We start from the raw sequence: 21,848 nt of genomic DNA, 5'->3' as shown, positions 1-21,848 counted from the left end.
CTTTTTCATTTATGTACCAGTAGTTAGAAGTAGAAAAGCTCCAACAGAAACCACAAAGCTCATCTACAGCCACACCACACTGGATATGCCCAACCTCATCTGATCTTGGAAGCTAAGCAGTGTTGGGCCTGGTTAGTACTTGGATGGGAGAACACCTGGGAATACAAGGTGTTGTAGATATTTTTACAGCCACAACACACTGGATACACCTAATCTCATCTGATCTTGGAAACTAAGCAGTGTTGGGCCTGGTTAGTACTTAGATGAGAGACCACCTGGGATTACAAGGTGCTGTAGGAATTTTTATACTGCCAACACCGTTCTGTTGATGCATTCCATTTTAAAACTTATACATTTATGTACCTGTAGTAAGAAGTAGAAAAGCTCTAACAGAAACCACAAAGTTCATCTACAGCCACACCACGCTGGATACATCCAATCTCATCTGATCTTGGAAAGAAAGCAGTGTTGATCCTGGTTAGTACTTGGATGGGAGACCACCTGGGAATGCAAGGTGCTGTAGGTATTTTTATACGGCCATCACCATTCTGTTGATGCATTCCATTTTCAAACTTATTCATTAATGTACCAGTAGTTAGACTATAAAAGCTCTAACAGAAACCACAAAGCTCATCTACAGCCACACCACACTGAATATGCCCAATCTCATCTCGTCTTGGAAGCTAAGTAGTGTTCGGCCTAGTTAGTACTTGGATGGAAGAACACCTGGGAATACAAGGTGCTGTAGGTATTTTTATACTGCCAACACCGTTATGTTGATGCATTCCATTTTCAAACGTACTCATTTATGTACCAGTAGCTAGAAGTAGAAAAGTTCTAACAGAAACCAGAAAGCTCATCTACAGCCACACCACACTGAATATGCCCAATCTCATCTGGTCTTGGAAGCTAAGCAGTGTTGGACCTGGGAATACAAGGTGCTGTAGGTCTCTTTATACTGCCAACACCGTTCTGCTGATTCATTCCATTCTCAAACGTATTCATTTATGTACCAGTAGTTAGAAGTAGAAAAGTTCTAACTGAAACCACAAAGCTCATTTACAGACACATCACACTGGATACGCCCAATCTCATCTGATCTTGGAAACTAAGCAGTGTTGGGCCTGGTTAGTACTTGGATGGAAGACCACCTGGGATTACAAGGTGCTGTAGATATTTTTATACTGCCAACAACGTTCTGTTGATGCATTCCATTTTCAAACTTATTAATTTATGTACCAGTAGTTAGAAGTATAAAAGCTCCAACAGAAACCGCAAAACTCCTCTACAGTCACACCACACTGGATACGCCCAATCTCATCTGATCTTGGAAGCTAAACAGTGTTGGGCCTGGTTAGTCCTTGGATGGGAGACCACGTGGGAATACAAGGTGCTCTAGGTATTTTTATACTGCCAACACCGTTCTGTTGATGCATTCCATTTTAAAACTTACACATTTATGTACCAGTAGTTAGAAGTAGAAAAGCTCCAACAGAAACCACAAAGCTCATCTACATCCACACCACACTGGATATGCCCAACCTCATCTGATCTTGGAAGCTAAACAGTGTTGGGCCTTGTTAGTACTTGAATGGGAGACCACCTGGAAATACAAGGTGCTGTAGGTATTTCTATACTGCCAACACCGTTCTTTTGATGCATTCCATTTTCAAACTTATTCATTTATGTACCAGTAGTTAGAAGTAGAAAAGTTCTAACAGAAACCACAAAGATCATCTAAAGTCACACCACACTGGATACACCCAATATCTTCTGATCTTGGAAGCTAAGCAGTGTTGGGCCTGGTTAGTACTTGGATGGGATACCACCTGGGAATACAAAGTGCAGTCGGTGTTTTTATACTGCCAAAACCGTTCTGTTGATGCATTCCATTTTAAAACTTTTTCATTTATGTACCAGTAGTTAGAAGTAGAAAAGCTCCAACAGAAACCACAAAGCTCATCTACAGCCACACCACACTGGATACGCCCAACATCCTCTGATCTTGGAAGCTAAGCAGTGTTAGGCCTGGTTAGTACTTGGTTGGGAGACCACCTGGGAATACAAGGTGCTGTAGGTATTTTTATACTGCCAACACCGTTCTGTTGATGCATTCCATTTTAAAATGTATTCATTTATGTACCAGTAGTTAGAAGTAGAAAAGCTCCAACAGAAACCACAAAGCTCATCTACAGCCACACCACACTGGATATGCCCAACCTCATCTGATCTTGGAAGCTAAGCAGTGTTGGGCCTGGTTAGTACTTGGATGGGAGACCACCTGGAAATACAAGGTGCTGCAGGTATTTTTATACTGCCAACACCGTTCTGTTGATGCTTTCCATTTTAAAATGTATTCATTTATGTACCAGTAGTTAGAAGTAGAAAAGTTTTAACAGAAACCGCAAAGATCATCTACAGCCACACCACACTGGATACACCCAAAATCTTCTGATCTTGGAAGCTAAGCAGTGTTGGGCCTGGTTAGTACTTGGATGGGACACCACCTGGGGATACAAGGTGCAGTCGGTGTTTTTATACTGCCAACACCGTTCTGTTGATGCATTCCATTTTAAAACTTATTCATTTATGTACCAGAAGTTAGAAGTAGAAAAGCTCCAACAGAAACCACAAAGCTCATCTACAGCCACACCACACTGTATCTGCCCAATATCCTCTGATCTTGGAAGCTAAGCAGTGTTGTGCCTGGTTAGTACTTGGTTGGGAGACCACCTGGGAATACAAGGTGCTGTAGGTATTTTTATACTGCCAACACCGTTCTGTTGATGCATTCCATTTTAAAATGTATTCATTTATGTACCAGTAGTTAGAAGTAGCAAAGCTCCAACAGAAACCACAAAGCTCATCTACAGCCACACCACACTGGATATGCCCAACCTCATCTGATCTTGGAAGCTAAGCAGTGTTGGGCCTAATTAGTACTTGGATGGGAGACCACCTGGAAATACAAGGTGCTGCAGGTATTTTTATACTGCCAACACCGTTCTGTTGATGCATTCCATTTTAAAATGTATTCATTTATGTACCAGTAGTTAGAAGTAGAAAAGTTCTAACAGAAACCGCAAAGATCATCTACAGCCACACCACACTGGATACACCCAAAATCTTCTGATCTTGGAAGCTAAGCAGTGTTGGGCCTGGTTAGTACTTGGATGGGACACCACCTGGGGATACAAGGTGCAGTCGGTGTTTTTATACTGCCAACACCGTTCTGTTGATGCATTCCATTTTAAAACTTATTCATTTATGTACCAGAAGTTAGAAGTAGAAAAGCTCCAACAGAAACCACAAAGCTCATCTACAGCCACACCACACTGTATCTGCCCAATATCCTCTGATCTTAGAAGCTAAGCAGTGTTGTGCCTGGTTAGTACTTGGTTGGGAGACCACCTGGGAATACAGGGTACTGCAGGTATTTTTATACTGCCAACACCGTTCTGTTGATGCATTCCATTTTCAAACTTATTCATTTATGTACCAGTAGTAAGAAGTAGAAAAGCTCTAACAGAAACCACAAAGTTCATCTACAGCCACACCACGCTGGATACATCCAATCTCATCTGATCTTGGAAAGAAAGCAGTGTTGATCCTGGTTAGTACTTGGATGGGAGACCACATGGGAATGCAAGGTGCTGTAGGTATTTTTATACTGCCAACACCGTTCTGTTGATGCATTCCATTTTCAAACTTATTCATTTATGTACCTGTAGTAAGAAGTAGAAAAGCTCTAACAGAAGCCACAAAACTCATCTGCAGCCATACCACACTGGATACGCCCAATCTCATCTGATCTTGGAATCTAAGCAGTGTTGGGCCTGGTTAGTACTTGGATGGGAGACCACCTGGGAGTACAAGGTGCTGTAGGTATTTTTATACGGCCATCACCATTCTGTTGATGCATTCCATTTTCAAACTTATTCATTAATGTACCAGTAGTTAGACTATAAAAGCTCTAACAGAAACCACAAAGCTCATCTACAGCCACACCACACTGAATATGCCCAATCTCATCTGGTCTTGGAAGCTAAGCAGTGTTGGGCCTAGTTAGTACTTGGATGGAAGAACACCTGGGAATACAAGGTGCTGTAGGTATTTTTATACTGCCAACACCGTTATGTTGATGCATTCCATTTTCAAACGTATTCATTTATGTACCAGTAGCTAGAAGTAGAAAAGTTCTAACAGAAACCAGAAAGCTCATCTACAGCCACACCACACTGAATATGCCCAATCTCATCTGGTCTTGGAAGCTAAGCAGTGTTGGACCTGGGAATACAAGGTGCTGTAGGTATCTTTATACTGCCAACACCGTTCTGCTGATTCATTCCATTCTCAAACGTATTCATTTATGTACCAGTAGTTAGAAGTAGAAAAGTTATAACTGAAACCACAAAGCTCATTTACAGACACATCACCCTGGATACGCCCAATCTCATCTGATCTTGGAAACTAAGCAGTGTTGGGCCTGGTTAGTACTTGGATGGAAGACCACCTGGGATTACAAGGTGCTGTAGATATTTTTGTACTGCCAACAACGTTCTGTTGATGCATTCCATTTTCAAACTTATTAATTTATGTACCAGTAGTTAGAAGTAGAAAAGCTCTAACAAAAACCACAAAGCTCATCTACAGCCACACCACGCTGGATACAACCAATCTCATCTGATCTTGGAAGGTAAGCAGTGTTGATCCTGGTTAGGACTTGGATGGGAGACCACATGGGAATGCAAGGTGCTGCAGGTATTTTTATACTGCCAACACCGTTCTGTTGATGCATTCTATTTTCAAACTTATTCATTTATGTACCTGTAGTAAGAAGTAGAAAAGCTCTAACAGAAACAACAAAGTATTCTACAGCCGCACCACACTGTATACACCCAATCTCAACTCATCTTGGAAGGTAAGCAGTGTTGAGCCTGGTTAGGACTTGGATGGAAGACCACCTGGGAATACAAGGTGCTGTAAGTATTTTTATACTGCCAACACCATTCTGTTGATGCATTCCATTTTCAAACTTATTCATTTATGTACCAGTAGTTAGAAGTAGAAAAGTTCTAACAGAAAACACAAAGCTCATCTACAGCCACACCAAATTGGATATGCCCAATCTCATCTGATCTTGGAAGCTAAGCAGTGTTGTCCCTGGTTAGGACTTGCATGGGAGACCACCTGGGAATACAAGGTGCTGTAGGTATTTTTATACTGCCAACACCGTTCTTTTGATGCATACCGTTTTCAAACTTATTCATTTATGTACAAGTAGTTAGAAGTAGAAAAGTTCTAACAGAAACCACAAAAATCATCTACAGCCACACCACACTGGATACACCCAATATCATCTGATCTTGGAAGCTAAGCAGTGTTGGGCCTGGTTAGTACTTGGATGGGAGACCACCTCGGAATACAAAGTGCAATCAGTGTTTTTATACTGCCAACACCGTTTTGTTGATGCATTCCATTTTCAAACTTATTCATTTATGTACCAGTAGTTAGAAGTAGAAAAGCTCCAACAGAAACCACAAAGCTCATCTACAGCCACACCACACTGGATACGCCCAATCTCCTCTGATCTTGGAAGCTTCGCAGTGTTGTGCCTGGTTAGTACTTGGTTGGTAGACCACCTGGGAATACAAGGTGCTGTAGGTATTTTAATACTGCCAACAACGTTCTGTTGATGCATTCCATTTTCAAACTTATTAATTTATGTACCAGTAGTTAGAAGTATAAAAGCTCTGACAGAAACCGCAAAACTCCTCTACAGTCACACCACACTGGATACGCCCAATCTCATCTGATCTTGGAAGCTAAACAGTGTTGGGCCTGGTTAGTCCTTGGATGGGAGACCACGTGGGAATACAAGGTGCTCTAGGTATTTTTATACTGCCAACACCATTCTGTTGATGCATTCCATTTTCAAAATTATTCATTTATGTGCCAGTAGTTAAAAGTAGAAAAGCTCTAACAGAAACCACAAAGCTCATCTACAGCGACACCACACTGGACACGCGCAATCTCATCTGATCTTGTAAACTAAGCAGTGTTGGGCCTGGTTAGTACTTTGATGGGAGACCACCTGGGAATACAAGGTGTTGTAGGTAATTTTATACTGCCAACACCGTTCTGTTGATGCATTCCATTTTCAAACTTATTAATTTATGTACCAGTAGTTAAAAGTAGAACAGCTCTAACAGAAACCACAAAGCTCATCTACAGCCACACCACACTGGATACACCCAATCTCATCTGATATTGGAAAGTAAGCAGTGTTGAGCCTTGTTAGGATTTGGATGGGAGACCACCTGGGAATACAAGGTGCTGTGGGTATTTTTATACTGCCAACACCGTTCTGTTGATGTATTCCATTTTCAAAATTATTCATTTATGTACCAGTAGTTAGTAGTAGAAAAGCTCTAATAGATACCACAAAGTTCATCTACAGCCACACTACACTGAATATGCCCAATCTCATCTGGTCTTGGATGCTAAGCAGTGTTTGGCCTGGTTAGTACTTGGATGGGAGACCACCTGGGAATACAAGGTGCTGTAGGTATTTTTATACTCCCAACACCGTTCTGTTGATGCATTCCATTTTCAAATGTATTCATTTATGTACCAGTAGTTAGAAGTAGAAAAGCTCCAACAGAAACCACAAAGCTCATCTACGGCCACACCATACTGTATACACCCAATCTCCTCTGATTTTGGAAGCTAAGCAGAGTTGGGCCTGGTTAGTACTTGGTTGGGAGACCACCTGGGAATACAAGGTGCTGTAGGTATTTTTATACTGCCAACACCGTTCTGTTGATGCATTCAATTTTCAAACTTATTAATTAATGTACCAGTAGTAAGAAGTAGAAAAGCTCTAACAAAAACCACAAAGCTCATCTACAGCCACACCACGCTGGATACAACCAATCTCATCTGATCTTGGAAGGTAAGCAGTGTTGATCCTGGTTAGGACTTGGATGTGAGACCACATGGGAATGCAAGGTGCTGCTGGTATTTTTATACTGCCAACACCGTTCTGTTGATGCATTCTATTTTCAAACTTATTCATTTATGTACCTGTAGTAAGAAGTAGAAAAGCTCTAACAGAAACAACAAAGTATTCTACAGCCGCACCACACTGTATACACCCAATCTCAACTCATCTTGGAAGGTAAGCAGTGTTGAGCCTGGTTAGGACTTGGATGGAAGACCACCTGGGAATACAAGGTGCTGTAGGTATTTTTATACTGCCAACACCATTCTGTTGATGCATTCCATTTTCAAACTTATTCATTTATGTACCAGTAGTTAGAAGTAGAAAAGCTCTAACAGAAAACACAAAGCTCATCTACAGCCACACCAAATTGGATATGCCCAATCTCATCTGATCTTGGAAGCTAAGCAGTGTTGTCCCTGGTTAGGACTTGCATGGGAGACCACCTGGGAATACAAGGTGCTGTAGGTATTTTTATACTGCCAACACCGTTCTTTTGATGCATACCATTTTCAAACTTATTCATTTATGTACTAGTAGTTAGAAGTAGAAAAGTTCTAACAGAAACCACAAAGATCATCTACAGCCACACCACACTGGATACACCCAATATCTTCTGATCTTGGAAGCTAAGCAGTGTTGGGCCTGGTTAGTACTTGGATGGGATACCACCTGGGAATACAAGGTGCAGTCGGTGTTTTTATACTGCCAAAACCGTTCTGTTGATGCATTCCATTTTAAAACTTTTTCATTTATGTACCAGTAGTTAGAAGTAGAAAAGCTCCAACAGAAACCACAAAGCTCATCTACAGCCACACCACACTGGATACGCCCAACATCCTCTGATCTTGGAAGCTAAGCAGTGTTAGGCCTGGTTAGTACTTGGTTGGGAGACCACCTGGGAATACAAGGTGCTGTAGGTATTTTTATACTGCCAACACCATTCTGTTGATGCATTCCATTTTCAAACTTATTAATTTATGTACCAGTAGTTAGAAGTAGAAAAGCTCTAACAGAAAACACAAAGCTCATCTACAGCCACACCAAATTGGATATGCCCAATCTCATCTGATCTTGGAAGCTAAGCAGTGTTGTCCCTGGTTAGGACTTGCATGGGAGACCACCTGGGAATACAAGGTGCTGTAGGTATTTTTATACTGCCAACACCGTTCTTTTGATGCATACCATTTTCAAACTTATTCATTTATGTACTAGTAGTTAGAAGTAGAAAAGTTCTAACAGAAACCACAAAGATCATCTACAGCCACACCAAGCTGGATACACCCAATATCATCTGATCTTGGAAGCTAAGCAGTGTTGGGCCTGGTTAGTACTTGGATGGGAGACCACCTCGGAATACAAAGTGCAATCAGTGTTTTTATACTGCCAACACCGTTTTGTTGATGCATTCCATTTTCAAACTTATTCATTTATGTACCAGTAGTTAGAAGTAGAAAAGCTCCAACAGAAACCACAAAGCTCATCTACAGCCACACCACACTGGATACGCCCAATCTCCTCTGATCTTGGAAGCTTCGCAGTGTTGTGCCTGGTTAGTACTTGGTTGGTAGACCACCTGGGAATACAAGGTGCTGTAGGTATTTTTATACTGCCAACACCGTTCTGTTGATGCATTCAATTTTCAAACTTATTTATTTATGTACCAGTAGTAAGAAGTAGAAAAGCTCTAACAGAAACCACAAACATCATCTACAGCCACACCACGCTGGATACATCCAATCTCATCTGATCTTGGAAGGTAAGCAGTGTTGATCCTGGTTAGGAATTGGATGGGAGACCACCTGGGAATGCAAGGTGCTGTAGGTATTTTTATACTGCCAACACCGTTCTGTTGATGCATTCCATTTTCAAACTTATTCATTTATGTACCTGTAGTAAGAAGTAGAAAAGCTCTAACAGAAACCACAAAGTATTCTACAGCCACACCACACTGTATACACCCAATCTCAACTCATCTTGGAAGGTAAGCAGTGTTGAGCCTGGTTAGGACTTGGATGGGATACCACCTGGGAATACAAGATGCTGTAGGTATTTTTATACTGCCAACACCGTTCTGTTGTTGCATTCCATTTTCAAACGTTTTCATTTATGTACCAGTAGTTAGAAGTAGAAAAGCTCTAACAGAAAACGCAAAGCTCATCTACAGCCACACCAAACTGGATACGCCCAATCTCATCTGATCTTGGAAGCTAAGCAGTGTTGGCCCTGGTTAGTACTTGGATGGGAGACCACCTGGGAATACAAGGTGCTGTAGGTATTTTTATACTGCCAACACCGTTCTGTTGATGAATTACATTTTCAAACTTATTCATTTATACCAGTAGTTAGAAGTAGAAAAGCTCTAACAGAAACCACATAGCTCATTTTCAGCCGCACCACACTGGATACATCCAATCTCATCTGATCTTGGAAGCTAAGCAGTATTGGACCTGGTTAGTGCTTGGATGGGAAACCACCTAGGAATAAAAGGTGCTGTAGGTATTTTGATACTGCCAGCACCGTTCTGTTGATGCAATCCATTTTCAAACATATTCATTTATGTACCAGTAGTTAGAAGTAGAAAAGTTCTAACAGAAACAACAAAGCTCATCTACAGCCACACCACACTGGATATGCCTAATCTCATATGATCTTGGTAGCTAAGCAGTGTTGGGACTGGTTAGTACTTGGATGGGGGACCACCTGGAAATACAAGGTGCTGTAGGTATTTTTATACTGCCAACACCGTTCTGTTGATGCATTCCATTTTCAAACTTATTCATTTATGTACCAGTAGTTAGAAGTTGCAAAGCTCTAACAGAAACCACACTGGATACGCCTAATCTCATCCGATCCTGGAAGCTAAGCAGTGTAGGGCCTGGTTAGTACATGGATGGGAGACCACCTGGGAATACCAAGTGCTGTAAGTATTTTTATACTGCCAACACCGTTCTGTTGATGCATTCCATTTTCAAACTTATTCATTTATACCAGTAGTTAGTAGTAGAAAAGCTCTAACAGAAACCACATAGTTCATCTACAGCCACACCACACTGGATACGCCCAATCTCATCTGATCTTGGAAGCTAAGCAGTATTGGAGCTGATTAGTGCTTCGATGGGAGACCACCTGGGAATAAAAGGTGCTGTAGGTATTTTTATACTGCCAGCACCTTTCTGTTGATGCAATCCATTTATAAACTTATTCATTTATACCAGTAGTTAGAAGTAGAAAAGCTCTAACAGAAACCACAAAGCTCATCTACAGCCACACCACACTGGTTACGCCCAGTCTCAACTTATCTTGGAAGCTAAGCAGTGTAGGGCTTGGTTAGTACTTGGATGGGAGACTACCTCGCAATACAAGGTGCTGTATGTATTTTTATACTGCCAACACCGTTCTGTTGATGCATTCCATTTTCAAACTTATTCATTTATGTACGAGTAGTTAGAAGTAGAAAAGTACTAACAGAAACCACATAGCTCATCTACAGCCACACATCACTGGATGCGCCCAATCTCATCTGATCTTGGACGCTAAGCAGTGTTGGGCCTTGTTACTACTTGGATGGGAGAACACCTGGGAATATAACGTGCACTATTTATTTTTATACTGCCAACAACGTTCTGTTGATGCATTCCATTTTCAAACTTATTCATTTATGTACCAGTAGTTAGAAGCAAAAAAGATTTAACAGAAACCACAAAGCTCATCTATAGACAGACCACACTGGATACGCCCAATCTGATCTGATCTTGGAAACTAAGCAGTGTTGGGCCTGGTTAGTACTTGGATGGTAGACCACCTGGGAATACAAGATGCTGTAGATATTTTTATACTGCCAACAACGTTCTGTTGATGCATTCCATTTTCAAACGTATTCATTTATGTACCAGTAGTTAAAAGTAGAAAAGCTATAACAGGAACCAGAAAACTCATCTACAGCCACACCACACTGGATACGCCCAATCTCATCTGATCTTGGAAGCTAAACAGTGTTGGGCCTGGTTAGTACTTGGATGGGAGAACACCTGGGCATATAAGGTGCTGTAGGTATTTTTATAGTGCCAACACCGTTCTGTTGATGCATTCCATTTTCAAACTTATTCATTTATGTACCAGTAGTTAGAAGTAGAAAAGCTCTAACAGAAACCACAAAACTCATATACAGCCACACCATACTGGATACGCCCAATGTCATCTGATCTTGGAAGCTAAGCAGTGTTTGGACTGGTTAGTACTGGGATGAGAGCCAATCTGTGAATATAAGGTGCTGTAGGTATTTTTATACTACCAACACCATTCTGTTGATGCATTCCATTTTCAAACTTAATCATTTATGTACCAGTAGTTAGTAGTAGAAAAGTTCTAACAGAAACCACAAAGCTCATCTACAGCCACACCACACTGGATACGCCCAATCTCATCCGATCTTGGAAGCTAAGCAGTGTTGGCCCCGGTTAGTACTTCGATGGGAGACCACCCGGGAATATAAGGTGCTGTAGGTATTTTTATACTGCCAACACCGTTCTGTTGATGCATTCCATTTTCAAACGTATTTATTTATGTACCAGTAGTTAGAAGTAGAACAGCTCTAACAGAAACCACAAAGCTCATCTATAGCCACACTACACTGGGCACATCCAATCTAATCTGGTCTTGGAAGCTAAGCAGTGTTGGGCCTGTTTAGTACTTGGATGGGAGACCACCTGGGAATACAAGGTGCTGTAGGTATTTTTATACTGCCAACACCATTCTGTTGATGCATTCCATTTTCAAACTTATTCATTTATGTAACAGTATTTAGAAGTAGAAAAGCTCTAACAGAAAACACAAAGTTCATCTACATGTACACCACACTGGATTCACCCAATCTCATCTGATCTTGGAAGCTAAGTTGTGTTTGGCCTGGTTAATACATGGGTGGGAGTCCACCAGGGAATATAAGGTGATGTAGGTATTTTAATACAGCCAAAACCGCTCTTTTGATGCATTACATTTTCAAATGTATTCATTTATGTACCAGTAGTTAGAAGTAGAAAAGTTCTAACAGAAACCACAAAGCTCATCTACAGCCACACCACTCTGAATATGCCCAATCTCATTTGGTCTTGGAATCTAAGCAGTGTTGGACCTGGTTAGTACTTGGATGGGAGAACACCTGGGAATACAAGGTGCTGTAGGTATTTTTATACTGCCAACACCGTTCTGTTGATGCATTCCATTTTCAAACTTATTCATTTATGTACGAGTAGTTAGAAGTAGAAAAGCTCTATCAAAAACAACAAAGCCCATCTACAGTCACAACACACTGGATACGTCCAATCTAATCTGATCTTGGAAGCTAAGCAGTGTTGGGCCTGGATAGTACTTGGATGGAAAACCACCTGGGAATACAAGGGGCTGTAGGTATTTTTATACAGACACCATTCTGTTGATGCATTCCATTTTCAAATGTATTGATTTATGTACCAGTAGTTAGAAGTAGAAAAGTTCTAACAGAAACCACAATTCTCATCTACAGCCACACCACACTGGATTTGCCCAATCTCATCTGATCTTGGAAGCTAAGCAGAGTTGTGCCTGGTTAGTGTCACAACTGAGGGCTGGGGACCGTGACTGGGAGCCTCAGTTGTAGGGGCTGACGGGTACTTAAATTTAGGAGGAGCTATGTGACTCCTGGACATACGTATTGACAGCAGCAAAGAATGCCCGAGGGCGTGACCACGACAACTGGGAATTCCTTAAGTGCTTTTATTAAATAAAAAGTCAGATAACGTGCAAAAGAATAATATAAAGTCACACGTGATAATTAAGTTCACAATCGGTGAAGGCCAGTAACCTGGAATATGGAAGAAAGTCCTGTAAACAATAAATGAGGCTGGGGTTCACTGGAAGATGAGGAATGAAACTGGAGTACGCAGGAACTGAAGAATGAAGGATGATTACTGCAAAGCAAAAGTTCAAACACAGGAATCCAAAGTAGGCTGTAGGGGTTAACACTGGAGAGTCGGGTTACACAGGCAGAGTGTAATCACCAGGGAAGTCAGGCTGATCTGCAGAATGGAATTGCAGGAGAAAATCTGTAGTGAAGCTTGTATGCTGGAATCACAGATGACAATGAAAGCACTGACGATCTTTTGGGAGCTGGGACCGGATATTTATACCTGCTGCATAGCAGGGATTGGCTGAGCAATTATGACAAGGCTCCAGCACCGTGGATAGGAGGAATAATGTCATGTGACTGGAGTCTAACATGGCTGCGCCCATGAACAAACAAAGAAGGGGAATTAAGTACTATAGGGAAGGTGCAACACTTGCGATGTAGGCCGCAGTAGCAGAATAACATGCGCCCAGTGGCGCGCGGCGGTCAGCGAGACAGGAGTGGCAGCAGAGGCCCATGGAGATCGTACATCCAGAAGGAAAATGGTGTCTCAGTATCCGGATCGTGACAGTACCCCCCCTTTTAGGAGTGGCCCCAGGACACTTCTTAAGTTTACCTGGCCATCTGGAATGGAACTTCTGGATGAAGACTTGTGCCAACTTGGAAGTGGGGAATCCATGACAGAATCCATCGAGGGATGAGACCACGGACGATGAGGATCAGACAAGGAAACCAGTTGCCTAGTGGGTAACTGGCGGGATACTTTGTGCTGGGCACATTTCGGGCAGGAGGCCACAAATTCAGCAATGTCCTTCTTTAGGGTCGGCCACCAATTTGACCTGGAGACGAATTTTAAGGTCTTGCGTATGCCCGCGTGTCCGGCAAAGCGAGAGGAATGTGCCCGATGCAAGAGCTTCCTCCTGAAAGCCGGCTTCACAGAATTTTTCCCTGGCGGGGGCATAGAGTCCATACTCACTGCGGAGAACGCCACTGGATCAACAATACAATGCTGGTCAGTAGACTCAGACTCATTTTCTTGCTCCCGAGAGCGGGAAAGAGCATCAGCCTTGTGATTCGGTGACCCTGGACAAAACTGTAGCTTGGCGTCTTGGCACAGAGGAGACGGGACATCAGAAGACTTGTAGGAGGATATGCGAACTGGAAGCTCTTTTTGGAGACAGGTCTCTGAACAGGAAGGACCCCATGCCAGGATACGGGTCGACTTCCAATCAACTTGAGGATTATGCAGACGTAGCCATGGAAGGCCTAGGACCACAGGATGGGTGGCCCTGGGGATAACCAGGAAAGAAATCAACTCTGTATGCTGGTCCCCTACCTTCAGACGGATAGGTAAGGTCTTGGAGGTAATCACCGCCTCAGGAATCCTACTGCCATCCACGGCAGTTAGAGATATCGGTGATGACAGTCTCTCAGTGGGAAGAGACCACTGCTTAACGAACTTCTCTGTAATAAAGTTTCCGGCTGCTCCAGAATCCAATAAGGCAGTGAGATTCTTTGTACGCGGAGCCACCTGCAGAGAAACTGAGAGATTGCAGTTACTTGGAAATGGAGAGAAATTCGTCACTCCTAGCTGATCTTCTCCTTGGAGGGCTAGGACTTGAGGTTGTCCCGGACGCTTGGGACAGGACTTGATAACGTGAGAAGATTCAGCACAATACAAACAGAGACGCTCAACGAGACGTCTACTACGCTCTGCCTGAGATAAACGAGAGCGACCTATCTGCATAGGTTCCTCCCGAGACGGAGATGGCTGACGAGGAATGGAAACCGTAGGAATCCTGGGAAATGTAGATCTTCCTCGTTCAACAGCCCTTTCACGGAACCGTAAATCGACCTTAGTGCAGAGGGAAATGAGCTTGTTTAAAGTTAAAGGCAAGTCTCTAGCAGCGAGCTCATCTTTGATACGCTCGGATAGCCCTCCCCAGAAGGCTGCATAAAGAGCGTCATCATTCCAGGAGACTTCAGATGCCAAGGTCTGGAATTGCACCAAATACTGACCGACAGTTCGCGTCCCCTGACGCAGTCGAAGGATCTCTGAGGAAGCTGATGTCACTCGACCTGGCTCGTCGAAAATTCGTCTGAACGTTGCCACGAAGTTAGCATAGGATGACAACAGGACATCAGACCTTTCTCATATAGGTGAGGCCCAGTCTAGAGCGGCACCAGTGAGTAGAGAAATAAGGTATGCCACCTTAATGCGGTCAGTAGGGAAACTGCTGGGTTGCAATTCAAATTGGATCTCGCACTGGTTTAGGAAACCCCTGCAGGCTTTAGGGGATCCATCATATTTAGCAGGAGTCGGCAAGTGAAGATAGGGAACAGGAACACCACCGGAGGTGCTGGAGTCGGCACACTGGACGCCCCTGATCCACGGAGGGCCGCTTGAATTTCATCCAGCCGGGAGGAGAGGTCCTGGAGACAGCGAACAACATGGTCCTGAGCAGCCTCCTGACGTTCAAGGCGGGTTGCCAATTCTTGTATTAACCTAAGCGCTTGGGACAGGTCTCCGGCTGGATCCATTTGGTCAGTGCTTACTGTCACAACTGAGGGCTGGGGACCGTGACTGAGAGCCTCAGTTGTAGGGGCTGACGGGTACTTAAATTTAGGAGGAGCTATGTGACTCCTGGACATACGTATTGACAGCAGCAAAGAATGCCCGAGGGTGTGACCACGACAACTGGGAATTCCTTAAGTGCTTTTATTAAATAAAAAGTCAGATAACGTGCAAAAGAATAATATAAAGTCACACGTGATAATTAAGTTCACAATCGGTGAAGGCCAGTAACCTGGAATATGGAAGAAAGTCCTGTAAACAATAAATGAGGCTGGGGTTCACTGGAAGATGAGGAATGAAACTGGAGTACGCAGGAACTGAAGAATGAAGGATGATTACTGCAAAGCAAAAGTTCAAACACAGGAATCCAAAGTAGGCTGTAGGGGTTAACACTGGAGAGTCGGGTTACACAGGCAGAGTGTAATCACCAGGGAAGTCAGGCTGATCTGCAGAATGGAATTGCAGGAGAAAATCTGTAGTGAAGCTTGTATGCTGGAATCACAGATGACAATGAAAGCACTGACGATCTTTTGGGAGCTGGGACCGGATATTTATACCTGCTGCATAGCAGGGATTGGCTGAGCATTTATGACAAGGCTCCAGCACCGTGGATAGGAGGAATAATGTCATGTGACTGGAGTCTAACATGGCTGCGCCCATGAACAAGCAAAGAAGGGGAATTAAGTACTATAGGGAAGGTGCAACACTTGCGATGTAGTCCGCAGTAGCAGAATAACATGCGCCCAGTGGCGCGCGGCGGTCAGCGAGACAGGAGTGGCAGCAGAGGCCCATGGAGGACGTACATCCAGAAGGAAAATGGTGTCTCAGTATCCGGATCGTGACAGTTAGTACTTGAATGGGAGATCACCTGGGAATACAAGGTGCTGTAGGTATTTTTATACTGCCAACACCGTTCTGTTAATGCATTCCATTTTCACACTTTGAAAATTTATGTACCAGTAGTAAGAAGTAGAAAAGCTCTAACAGAAACCACGAAGCTCATCTACAGCCACACCACACTGGATATGCTCAATCTCATCTGATCTTGGGAGCTAAGCAGTGTTGGGCCTGGTTAGTACTTGGATGGTAGATCACCTGTATATACAAGGTGCTGTAGATATGTTTATACTGCCAACAACGTTCTGTTGATGCATTCCATTTTCAAACTTATTAATTTATGTACCTGTAGTTAGAAGTAGAAAAGTACTAACAGAAACCACAAAGCTCCTCTACAGCCACACCACACTGGATACGCCCAATCTCATCTGATCTTGGAAACTAAGCAGTGTTTGGCCTGGTTAGTACTGGGATGAGAGCCAATCTGTGAATATAAGGTGCTGTAGGTATTTTTATACTGCCAACACCATTCTGTTGATGCATTCCATTTTCAAACTTATTCATTTATGTACCAGTAGTTAGAAGTAGAAAAGTTCTAAAAGAAACCACAAAGCTCATCTACAGCCACACCACACTGGATACGCCCAATCTCATCCAATCTTGGAAGCTAAGCAGTGTTGGGCCCGGTTAGTACTTCGATGGGAGACCACCCGGGAATATAAGGTGCTGTAGGTATTTTTATACTGCCAACACCGTTCTGTTGATGCATTCCATTTTCAAACGTATTTATTTATGTACCAGTAGTTAGATGTAGAAAAGCTCTAACAGAAACCACAAAGCTCATCTATAGCCACACTACACTGGGCACATCCAATCTAATCTGGTCTTGGAAGCTCAGCAGTGTTGGGCCTGGTTAGTACGTGGATGGGAGTGCACCTGGGAATACAAGGTGCTGTAGGTATTTTTATACTGCCAACACCATTCTGTTGATGCATTCCATTTTTAAACTTATTCATTTATGTACCAGTATTTAGAAGTAGAAAAGCTCTAACAGAAACCCCAAAGTTCATCTACATCTACACCACACTGGATTCACCCAATCTCATCTGATCTTGGAAGCTAAGTTGTGTTTGGCCTGGTTAATACATGGGTGGGAGTCCACCAGGAAATATAAGGTGCTGTAGGTATTTTAATACAGCCAACACCGTTCTTTTGATGCATTCCATTTTCAAACGTATTCATTTATGTACCAGTAGTTAGAAGTAGAAAAGTTCTAACAGAAACCACAAAGCTCATCTACAGCCACACCACACTGAATATGCCCAATCTAATTTGGTCTTGGAATCTAAGCAGTGTTGAACCTGGTTAGTACTTGGATGGGAGAACACCTGGGAATACAAGGTGCTGTAGGTATTTTTATACTGCCAACACCGTTCTGTTGATGCATTCCATTTTCAAACTTATTCATTTATGTACGAGTAGTTAGAAGTAGAAAAGCTCTATCAAAAACCCCAATTCTCATCTACAGCCACACCACACTGGATTTGCCAAATCTCATCTGATCTTGGAAGCTAAGCAGAGTTGTGCCTGGTTAGTACTTGGATGGGAGACCACCTGAGAATACAAGGTGCTGTAGGTATTTTTAAACTGCCAACACCGTTCTGTTAATGCGTTCCATATTCACACTTTAAAAATGTATGTACCAGTAGTTAGAAGTAGAAAAGCTCTAACAGAAACCACAAAGCTCATCTACAGCCACACCACACTGGATACGCCTAATCTCATCCGATCTTGGAAGCTAAGCAGTGTTGGGCCTGGTTAGTACTAGGATTGGAGACCATCTGGAAATACAAGGTGCTGTAGGAATTTTTATACTGCCAACACCGTTCTGTTGATGCATTGCATTTTCAAACTTTTTCATTTATGTACGAGTAGTTAGAAGTAGAAAAGCTCTAACAGAAATCACAAAGCTCATCTACAGCTACACCACACTGGATACGCCCAATCAAATCTGATCTTGGAAGCTAAGCAGTGTTGTTCCTGGTTAGTACTTGGATGGGGGACCACCTGGGAATATAAGGTTCTGTAGGCATTTTTATACTGCCAACACCGTTCTGTTGATGCATTACATTTTGAAACTTATTCATTTATGTACCAGTAGTTAGAAGTAGAAAAGTTCTAACAGAAACCACAAAGCTACTCTACAGCCACACCACACTGAATATGCCCAATCTAATCTGATCTTGGAAGCTAAGCAGTGTTGGGCCTGGTTAATACTTGGGTGGGAGAACACCTGGGAATACGAGGTGCTGTAGGTATTTTTATACTGCCAACACCGTTCTGTTGATGCATTCCATTTTCAAACTTATTCATTTATGTACCAGTAGTTAGAAGTAGAAAAGCTCTAACAGAAACCACAAAGCCCATCTACAGTCGCACCACACTGGATACGCCAAATCTAATCTGATCTTGGAAGCTAAGCAGTGTTGGGCCTGGATAGTACTTGGATGGGAAACCACCTGGGAATACAAGGTGCTGTAGGTATTTTTATACGGACACCATTCTGTTGATGCATTCCATTTTCAAACGTATTCATTAATGTACCAGTAGTTAGAAGTAGAAAAGTTCTAACAGAAACCACAATTCTCATCTACATCCACTCCACACTGTATTTGCCCAATCTCATCTGATCTTGGAAGCTAAGCAGAGTTGGACCTGGTTAGTACTTGGATGGGAGACCAACTGGGAATACAAGCTGCTGTAGGTATTTTTATACTGCCAACAACGTTCTGTTAATGCATTCCATTTTCACACTTTGAAAATTAATGTACCAGTAGTTAGAAGTAGAAAAGCTCTAACAGAAACCACAAACCTCATCTACAGCCACACCACACTGGATACACCCAATCTCATCTGATCTTGGAATGTAAGCAGAGTTGAGACTGGTTAGGACTTGGATGGAAGACCACCTGGGAATACAAGGTGCTGTAGGTATTTTTATACTGCCAACACCATTCTGTTGATGTATTCCATTTTCAAACTAATTCATTTATGTACCAGTAGTTAGTAGAAAAGCTCTAACAGAAACCACAAAGCTCATCTACAGCCACACCATACTGGATACACCTAATCTCATCTGATCTTGGAAGTGAAGCAGTGTTGGTCATGGTAAGTACTTGAATTGGAGACCACTTAGGAATACAAGTTGCTGTAGGTATTTATATACTGCCAACAACGTTCTGTTGATGCATTCCATCTTCAAACTTATTCATTTATGTACCAGTAGTTAGAAGTAGAAAAGCTCTAACAGAAACCACAAAGCTCATATACAGCCACAACACACTGGATACGCCTAATCTCATCTGATCTTGGAAACTAAGCAGAGTTGGGCCTGGTTAGTACTTAGATGAGAGACCACCTGGGATTACAAGGTGCTGTAGGTATTTTTATACTGACAACACCGTTCTGTTAATGCATTCCATTTTAAAACTTATTCATTTATGTACCAGTAGTTAGAAGTAGAAAAGCTCCAACAGAAACCACAAAGCTCATCTACAGCCACACCACACTGGATATGCCCAACCTCATCTGATCTTGGAAGCTAAGCAGTGTTGGGCCTGGTTAGTACTTGAATGGGAGACCACCTGGGAATACAAGGTGTTGTAGGTATTTTTACAGCCACAACACACTGGTTACGCCTAATCTCATCTGATCTTGGAAACTAAGCAGTGTTGGGCCTGGTTAGTACTTAGATGAGAGACCACCTGGGATTACAAGGTGCTGTAGGTATTTTTATACTGCCAACACCGTTCTGTTGATGCATTCCATTTTAAAACTTATACATTTATGTACCAGTAGTTAGAAGTAGAAAAGCTCCAACGGAAACCACAAAGCTCATCTACATCCACACCACACTGGATATGCCCAACCTCATCTGATCTTGGAAGCTAAACAGTGTTGGTCCTGGTTAGTACTTGAATGGAAGACCACCTGGGAATACAAGGTGCTGTAGGTATTTTTATACTGCCAACACCGTTCTTTTGATGCATTCCATTTTCAAACTTATTCATTTATGTACCAGTAGTTAGAAGTAGAAAAGTTCTAACAGAAACCACAAAGATCATCTACAGTCACACCACACTGGATACACCCAATATCTTCTGATCTTGGAAGCTAAGCAGTGTTGGGCTTGGTTAGTACTTGGATGGGATACCACCTGGTAATACAAGGTGCAGTCGGTGTTTTTATACTGCCAACACCGTTCTGTTGATGCATTCCATTTTAAAACTTTTTCATTTTTGTACCAGTAGTTAGAAGTAGAAAAGCTCCAACAGAAACCACAATGCTCATCTACAGCCACACCACACTGGATACGCCCAACATCCTCTGATCTTGAAAGCTAAGCAGTGTTGGGCCTGGTTAGTACTTGGTTGGGAGACCACCTGGGAATACAAGGTGCTGTAGGTATTTTTATACTGCCAACACCGTTCTGTTGATGCATTCCATTTTAAAATGTATTCATTTATGTACCAGTAGTTAGAAGTAGAATAGCTCCAACAGAAACCACAAAGCTCATCTACAGCCACACCACACTGGATATGCCCAACCTTATCTGATCTTGGAAGCTGAGCAGTGTTGGGCCTGGTTAGTACTTGGATGGGAGACCACCTGGGAATACAAGGTGTTGTAGATATTTTTACAGCCACAACACACTGGATACACCTAATCTCATCTGATCTTGGAAACTAAGCAGTGTTGGGCCTGGTTAGTACTTAGATGAGAGACCACCTGGGATTACAAGGTGCTGTAGGTATTTTTATACTGCCAACACCGTTCTGTTGATGCATTCCATTTTAAAACTTATACATTTATGTACCAGTAGTTAGAAGTAGAAAAGCTCCAACGGAAACCACAAAGCTCATCTACATCCACACCACACTGGATATGCCCAACCTCATCTGATCTTGGAAGCTAAACAGTGTTGGTCCTGGTTAGTACTTGAATGGGAGACCACCTGGGAATACAAGGTGCTGTAGGTATTTTTATACTGCCAACACTGTTCTTTTGATGCATTCCATTTTCAAACTTATTCATTTATGTACCAGTAGTTAGAAGTAGAAAAGTTCTAACAGAAACCACAAAGATCATCTACAGTCACACCACACTGGATACACCCAATATCTTCTGATCTTGGAAGCTAAGCAGTGTTGGGCCTGGTTAGTACTTGGATGGGATACCACCTGGTAATACAAGGTGCAGTCGGTGTTTTTATACTGCCAACACCGTTCTGTTGATGCATTCCATTTTAAAACTTTTTCATTTTTGTACCAGTAGTTAGAAGTAGAAAAGCTCCAACAGAAACCACAAAGCTCATCTACAGCCACACCACACTGGATACGCCCAACATCCTCTGATCTTGGAAGCTAAGCAGTGTTGGGCCTGGTTAGTACTTGGTTGGGAGACCACCTGGGAATACAAGGTGCTGTAGGTATTTTTATACTGCCAACACCGTTCTGTTGATGCATTCCATTTTAAAATGTATTCATTTA

The 21,848-nt window shown here is 42.5% G+C and overlaps 1 non-coding gene and 65 pseudogenes across 1 annotated transcript; all 66 read left to right on the top strand.

Annotated features, from left to right (window-relative positions):
• The first annotated feature begins 61 nt into the window (after positions 1–61).
• Positions 62–180, top strand: LOC134892617 (5S ribosomal RNA; annotated as a pseudogene).
• A 1-nt stretch (position 181) lies between these two features.
• Positions 182–300, top strand: LOC134897273 (5S ribosomal RNA; annotated as a pseudogene).
• A 107-nt stretch (positions 301–407) lies between these two features.
• On the top strand, positions 408–526 carry LOC134896789 (5S ribosomal RNA; annotated as a pseudogene).
• A 106-nt stretch (positions 527–632) lies between these two features.
• On the top strand, positions 633–751 carry LOC134898414 (5S ribosomal RNA; annotated as a pseudogene).
• Positions 752–1,057: 306 nt separating this feature from the next.
• On the top strand, positions 1,058–1,176 carry LOC134896332 (5S ribosomal RNA; annotated as a pseudogene).
• Positions 1,177–1,283: 107 nt separating this feature from the next.
• On the top strand, positions 1,284–1,402 carry LOC134895099 (5S ribosomal RNA; annotated as a pseudogene).
• A 107-nt stretch (positions 1,403–1,509) lies between these two features.
• On the top strand, positions 1,510–1,628 carry LOC134893653 (5S ribosomal RNA; annotated as a pseudogene).
• A 107-nt stretch (positions 1,629–1,735) lies between these two features.
• Positions 1,736–1,854, top strand: LOC134898214 (5S ribosomal RNA; annotated as a pseudogene).
• A 107-nt stretch (positions 1,855–1,961) lies between these two features.
• LOC134896014 (5S ribosomal RNA) lies at positions 1,962–2,080 on the top strand (annotated as a pseudogene).
• Positions 2,081–2,187: 107 nt separating this feature from the next.
• Positions 2,188–2,306, top strand: LOC134893251 (5S ribosomal RNA; annotated as a pseudogene).
• A 107-nt stretch (positions 2,307–2,413) lies between these two features.
• Positions 2,414–2,532, top strand: LOC134897727 (5S ribosomal RNA; annotated as a pseudogene).
• A 107-nt stretch (positions 2,533–2,639) lies between these two features.
• On the top strand, positions 2,640–2,758 carry LOC134896773 (5S ribosomal RNA; annotated as a pseudogene).
• Positions 2,759–2,865: 107 nt separating this feature from the next.
• LOC134893965 (5S ribosomal RNA) lies at positions 2,866–2,984 on the top strand (annotated as a pseudogene).
• A 107-nt stretch (positions 2,985–3,091) lies between these two features.
• On the top strand, positions 3,092–3,210 carry LOC134897726 (5S ribosomal RNA; annotated as a pseudogene).
• A 333-nt stretch (positions 3,211–3,543) lies between these two features.
• On the top strand, positions 3,544–3,662 carry LOC134896968 (5S ribosomal RNA; annotated as a pseudogene).
• Positions 3,663–3,769: 107 nt separating this feature from the next.
• On the top strand, positions 3,770–3,888 carry LOC135070297 (5S ribosomal RNA). The gene has a single exon (XR_010256466.1). It is a non-coding gene; the product is annotated as a 5S ribosomal RNA (ribosomal RNA).
• A 106-nt stretch (positions 3,889–3,994) lies between these two features.
• Positions 3,995–4,113, top strand: LOC134893374 (5S ribosomal RNA; annotated as a pseudogene).
• A 306-nt stretch (positions 4,114–4,419) lies between these two features.
• Positions 4,420–4,538, top strand: LOC134897321 (5S ribosomal RNA; annotated as a pseudogene).
• Positions 4,539–4,645: 107 nt separating this feature from the next.
• On the top strand, positions 4,646–4,764 carry LOC134898051 (5S ribosomal RNA; annotated as a pseudogene).
• Positions 4,765–5,096: 332 nt separating this feature from the next.
• LOC134897985 (5S ribosomal RNA) lies at positions 5,097–5,215 on the top strand (annotated as a pseudogene).
• A 107-nt stretch (positions 5,216–5,322) lies between these two features.
• LOC134898070 (5S ribosomal RNA) lies at positions 5,323–5,441 on the top strand (annotated as a pseudogene).
• A 107-nt stretch (positions 5,442–5,548) lies between these two features.
• Positions 5,549–5,667, top strand: LOC134897232 (5S ribosomal RNA; annotated as a pseudogene).
• A 107-nt stretch (positions 5,668–5,774) lies between these two features.
• Positions 5,775–5,893, top strand: LOC134895097 (5S ribosomal RNA; annotated as a pseudogene).
• A 107-nt stretch (positions 5,894–6,000) lies between these two features.
• On the top strand, positions 6,001–6,119 carry LOC134892822 (5S ribosomal RNA; annotated as a pseudogene).
• A 107-nt stretch (positions 6,120–6,226) lies between these two features.
• LOC134896932 (5S ribosomal RNA) lies at positions 6,227–6,345 on the top strand (annotated as a pseudogene).
• Positions 6,346–6,452: 107 nt separating this feature from the next.
• Positions 6,453–6,571, top strand: LOC134892793 (5S ribosomal RNA; annotated as a pseudogene).
• A 107-nt stretch (positions 6,572–6,678) lies between these two features.
• On the top strand, positions 6,679–6,797 carry LOC134892500 (5S ribosomal RNA; annotated as a pseudogene).
• Positions 6,798–7,355: 558 nt separating this feature from the next.
• LOC134897983 (5S ribosomal RNA) lies at positions 7,356–7,474 on the top strand (annotated as a pseudogene).
• Positions 7,475–7,581: 107 nt separating this feature from the next.
• Positions 7,582–7,700, top strand: LOC134895351 (5S ribosomal RNA; annotated as a pseudogene).
• A 107-nt stretch (positions 7,701–7,807) lies between these two features.
• LOC134896015 (5S ribosomal RNA) lies at positions 7,808–7,926 on the top strand (annotated as a pseudogene).
• Positions 7,927–8,033: 107 nt separating this feature from the next.
• On the top strand, positions 8,034–8,152 carry LOC134897984 (5S ribosomal RNA; annotated as a pseudogene).
• A 333-nt stretch (positions 8,153–8,485) lies between these two features.
• LOC134897228 (5S ribosomal RNA) lies at positions 8,486–8,604 on the top strand (annotated as a pseudogene).
• A 107-nt stretch (positions 8,605–8,711) lies between these two features.
• Positions 8,712–8,830, top strand: LOC134897973 (5S ribosomal RNA; annotated as a pseudogene).
• Positions 8,831–9,162: 332 nt separating this feature from the next.
• Positions 9,163–9,281, top strand: LOC134887360 (5S ribosomal RNA; annotated as a pseudogene).
• A 105-nt stretch (positions 9,282–9,386) lies between these two features.
• Positions 9,387–9,505, top strand: LOC134898009 (5S ribosomal RNA; annotated as a pseudogene).
• Positions 9,506–9,612: 107 nt separating this feature from the next.
• Positions 9,613–9,731, top strand: LOC134895717 (5S ribosomal RNA; annotated as a pseudogene).
• An 85-nt stretch (positions 9,732–9,816) lies between these two features.
• Positions 9,817–9,933, top strand: LOC134897342 (5S ribosomal RNA; annotated as a pseudogene).
• Positions 9,934–10,038: 105 nt separating this feature from the next.
• On the top strand, positions 10,039–10,157 carry LOC134896354 (5S ribosomal RNA; annotated as a pseudogene).
• Positions 10,158–10,714: 557 nt separating this feature from the next.
• Positions 10,715–10,833, top strand: LOC134896838 (5S ribosomal RNA; annotated as a pseudogene).
• Positions 10,834–10,940: 107 nt separating this feature from the next.
• Positions 10,941–11,059, top strand: LOC134893208 (5S ribosomal RNA; annotated as a pseudogene).
• A 333-nt stretch (positions 11,060–11,392) lies between these two features.
• LOC134887844 (5S ribosomal RNA) lies at positions 11,393–11,511 on the top strand (annotated as a pseudogene).
• Positions 11,512–11,618: 107 nt separating this feature from the next.
• On the top strand, positions 11,619–11,737 carry LOC134894856 (5S ribosomal RNA; annotated as a pseudogene).
• Positions 11,738–12,070: 333 nt separating this feature from the next.
• On the top strand, positions 12,071–12,189 carry LOC134895567 (5S ribosomal RNA; annotated as a pseudogene).
• A 107-nt stretch (positions 12,190–12,296) lies between these two features.
• LOC134897059 (5S ribosomal RNA) lies at positions 12,297–12,415 on the top strand (annotated as a pseudogene).
• Positions 12,416–16,463: 4,048 nt separating this feature from the next.
• Positions 16,464–16,582, top strand: LOC134896857 (5S ribosomal RNA; annotated as a pseudogene).
• Positions 16,583–16,915: 333 nt separating this feature from the next.
• Positions 16,916–17,034, top strand: LOC134888894 (5S ribosomal RNA; annotated as a pseudogene).
• Positions 17,035–17,593: 559 nt separating this feature from the next.
• On the top strand, positions 17,594–17,712 carry LOC134897765 (5S ribosomal RNA; annotated as a pseudogene).
• Positions 17,713–17,819: 107 nt separating this feature from the next.
• LOC134895320 (5S ribosomal RNA) lies at positions 17,820–17,938 on the top strand (annotated as a pseudogene).
• A 108-nt stretch (positions 17,939–18,046) lies between these two features.
• LOC134894111 (5S ribosomal RNA) lies at positions 18,047–18,165 on the top strand (annotated as a pseudogene).
• Positions 18,166–18,272: 107 nt separating this feature from the next.
• On the top strand, positions 18,273–18,391 carry LOC134897833 (5S ribosomal RNA; annotated as a pseudogene).
• A 107-nt stretch (positions 18,392–18,498) lies between these two features.
• On the top strand, positions 18,499–18,617 carry LOC134896028 (5S ribosomal RNA; annotated as a pseudogene).
• A 107-nt stretch (positions 18,618–18,724) lies between these two features.
• Positions 18,725–18,843, top strand: LOC134894350 (5S ribosomal RNA; annotated as a pseudogene).
• A 104-nt stretch (positions 18,844–18,947) lies between these two features.
• LOC134896894 (5S ribosomal RNA) lies at positions 18,948–19,066 on the top strand (annotated as a pseudogene).
• Positions 19,067–19,174: 108 nt separating this feature from the next.
• Positions 19,175–19,293, top strand: LOC134898235 (5S ribosomal RNA; annotated as a pseudogene).
• A 104-nt stretch (positions 19,294–19,397) lies between these two features.
• On the top strand, positions 19,398–19,516 carry LOC134897161 (5S ribosomal RNA; annotated as a pseudogene).
• A 107-nt stretch (positions 19,517–19,623) lies between these two features.
• On the top strand, positions 19,624–19,742 carry LOC134898443 (5S ribosomal RNA; annotated as a pseudogene).
• A 107-nt stretch (positions 19,743–19,849) lies between these two features.
• On the top strand, positions 19,850–19,968 carry LOC134889597 (5S ribosomal RNA; annotated as a pseudogene).
• A 1-nt stretch (position 19,969) lies between these two features.
• LOC134898306 (5S ribosomal RNA) lies at positions 19,970–20,088 on the top strand (annotated as a pseudogene).
• A 107-nt stretch (positions 20,089–20,195) lies between these two features.
• Positions 20,196–20,314, top strand: LOC134896242 (5S ribosomal RNA; annotated as a pseudogene).
• A 107-nt stretch (positions 20,315–20,421) lies between these two features.
• Positions 20,422–20,540, top strand: LOC134897769 (5S ribosomal RNA; annotated as a pseudogene).
• A 107-nt stretch (positions 20,541–20,647) lies between these two features.
• Positions 20,648–20,766, top strand: LOC134895521 (5S ribosomal RNA; annotated as a pseudogene).
• Positions 20,767–20,873: 107 nt separating this feature from the next.
• On the top strand, positions 20,874–20,992 carry LOC134894471 (5S ribosomal RNA; annotated as a pseudogene).
• A 1-nt stretch (position 20,993) lies between these two features.
• On the top strand, positions 20,994–21,112 carry LOC134897804 (5S ribosomal RNA; annotated as a pseudogene).
• Positions 21,113–21,219: 107 nt separating this feature from the next.
• On the top strand, positions 21,220–21,338 carry LOC134895178 (5S ribosomal RNA; annotated as a pseudogene).
• Positions 21,339–21,445: 107 nt separating this feature from the next.
• On the top strand, positions 21,446–21,564 carry LOC134897363 (5S ribosomal RNA; annotated as a pseudogene).
• Positions 21,565–21,671: 107 nt separating this feature from the next.
• Positions 21,672–21,790, top strand: LOC134894155 (5S ribosomal RNA; annotated as a pseudogene).
• Positions 21,791–21,848: the final 58 nt, after the last annotated feature.

This window comes from Pseudophryne corroboree, chromosome 3 (genome assembly GCF_028390025.1).
Source record: "Pseudophryne corroboree isolate aPseCor3 chromosome 3, aPseCor3.hap2, whole genome shotgun sequence".
NCBI classification, from domain to species: Eukaryota; Metazoa; Chordata; class Amphibia; order Anura; family Myobatrachidae; genus Pseudophryne; species Pseudophryne corroboree.
Note: the sequence above shows the minus strand (reverse complement) of the source record. Positions and strands in the feature narration are given on the sequence as shown.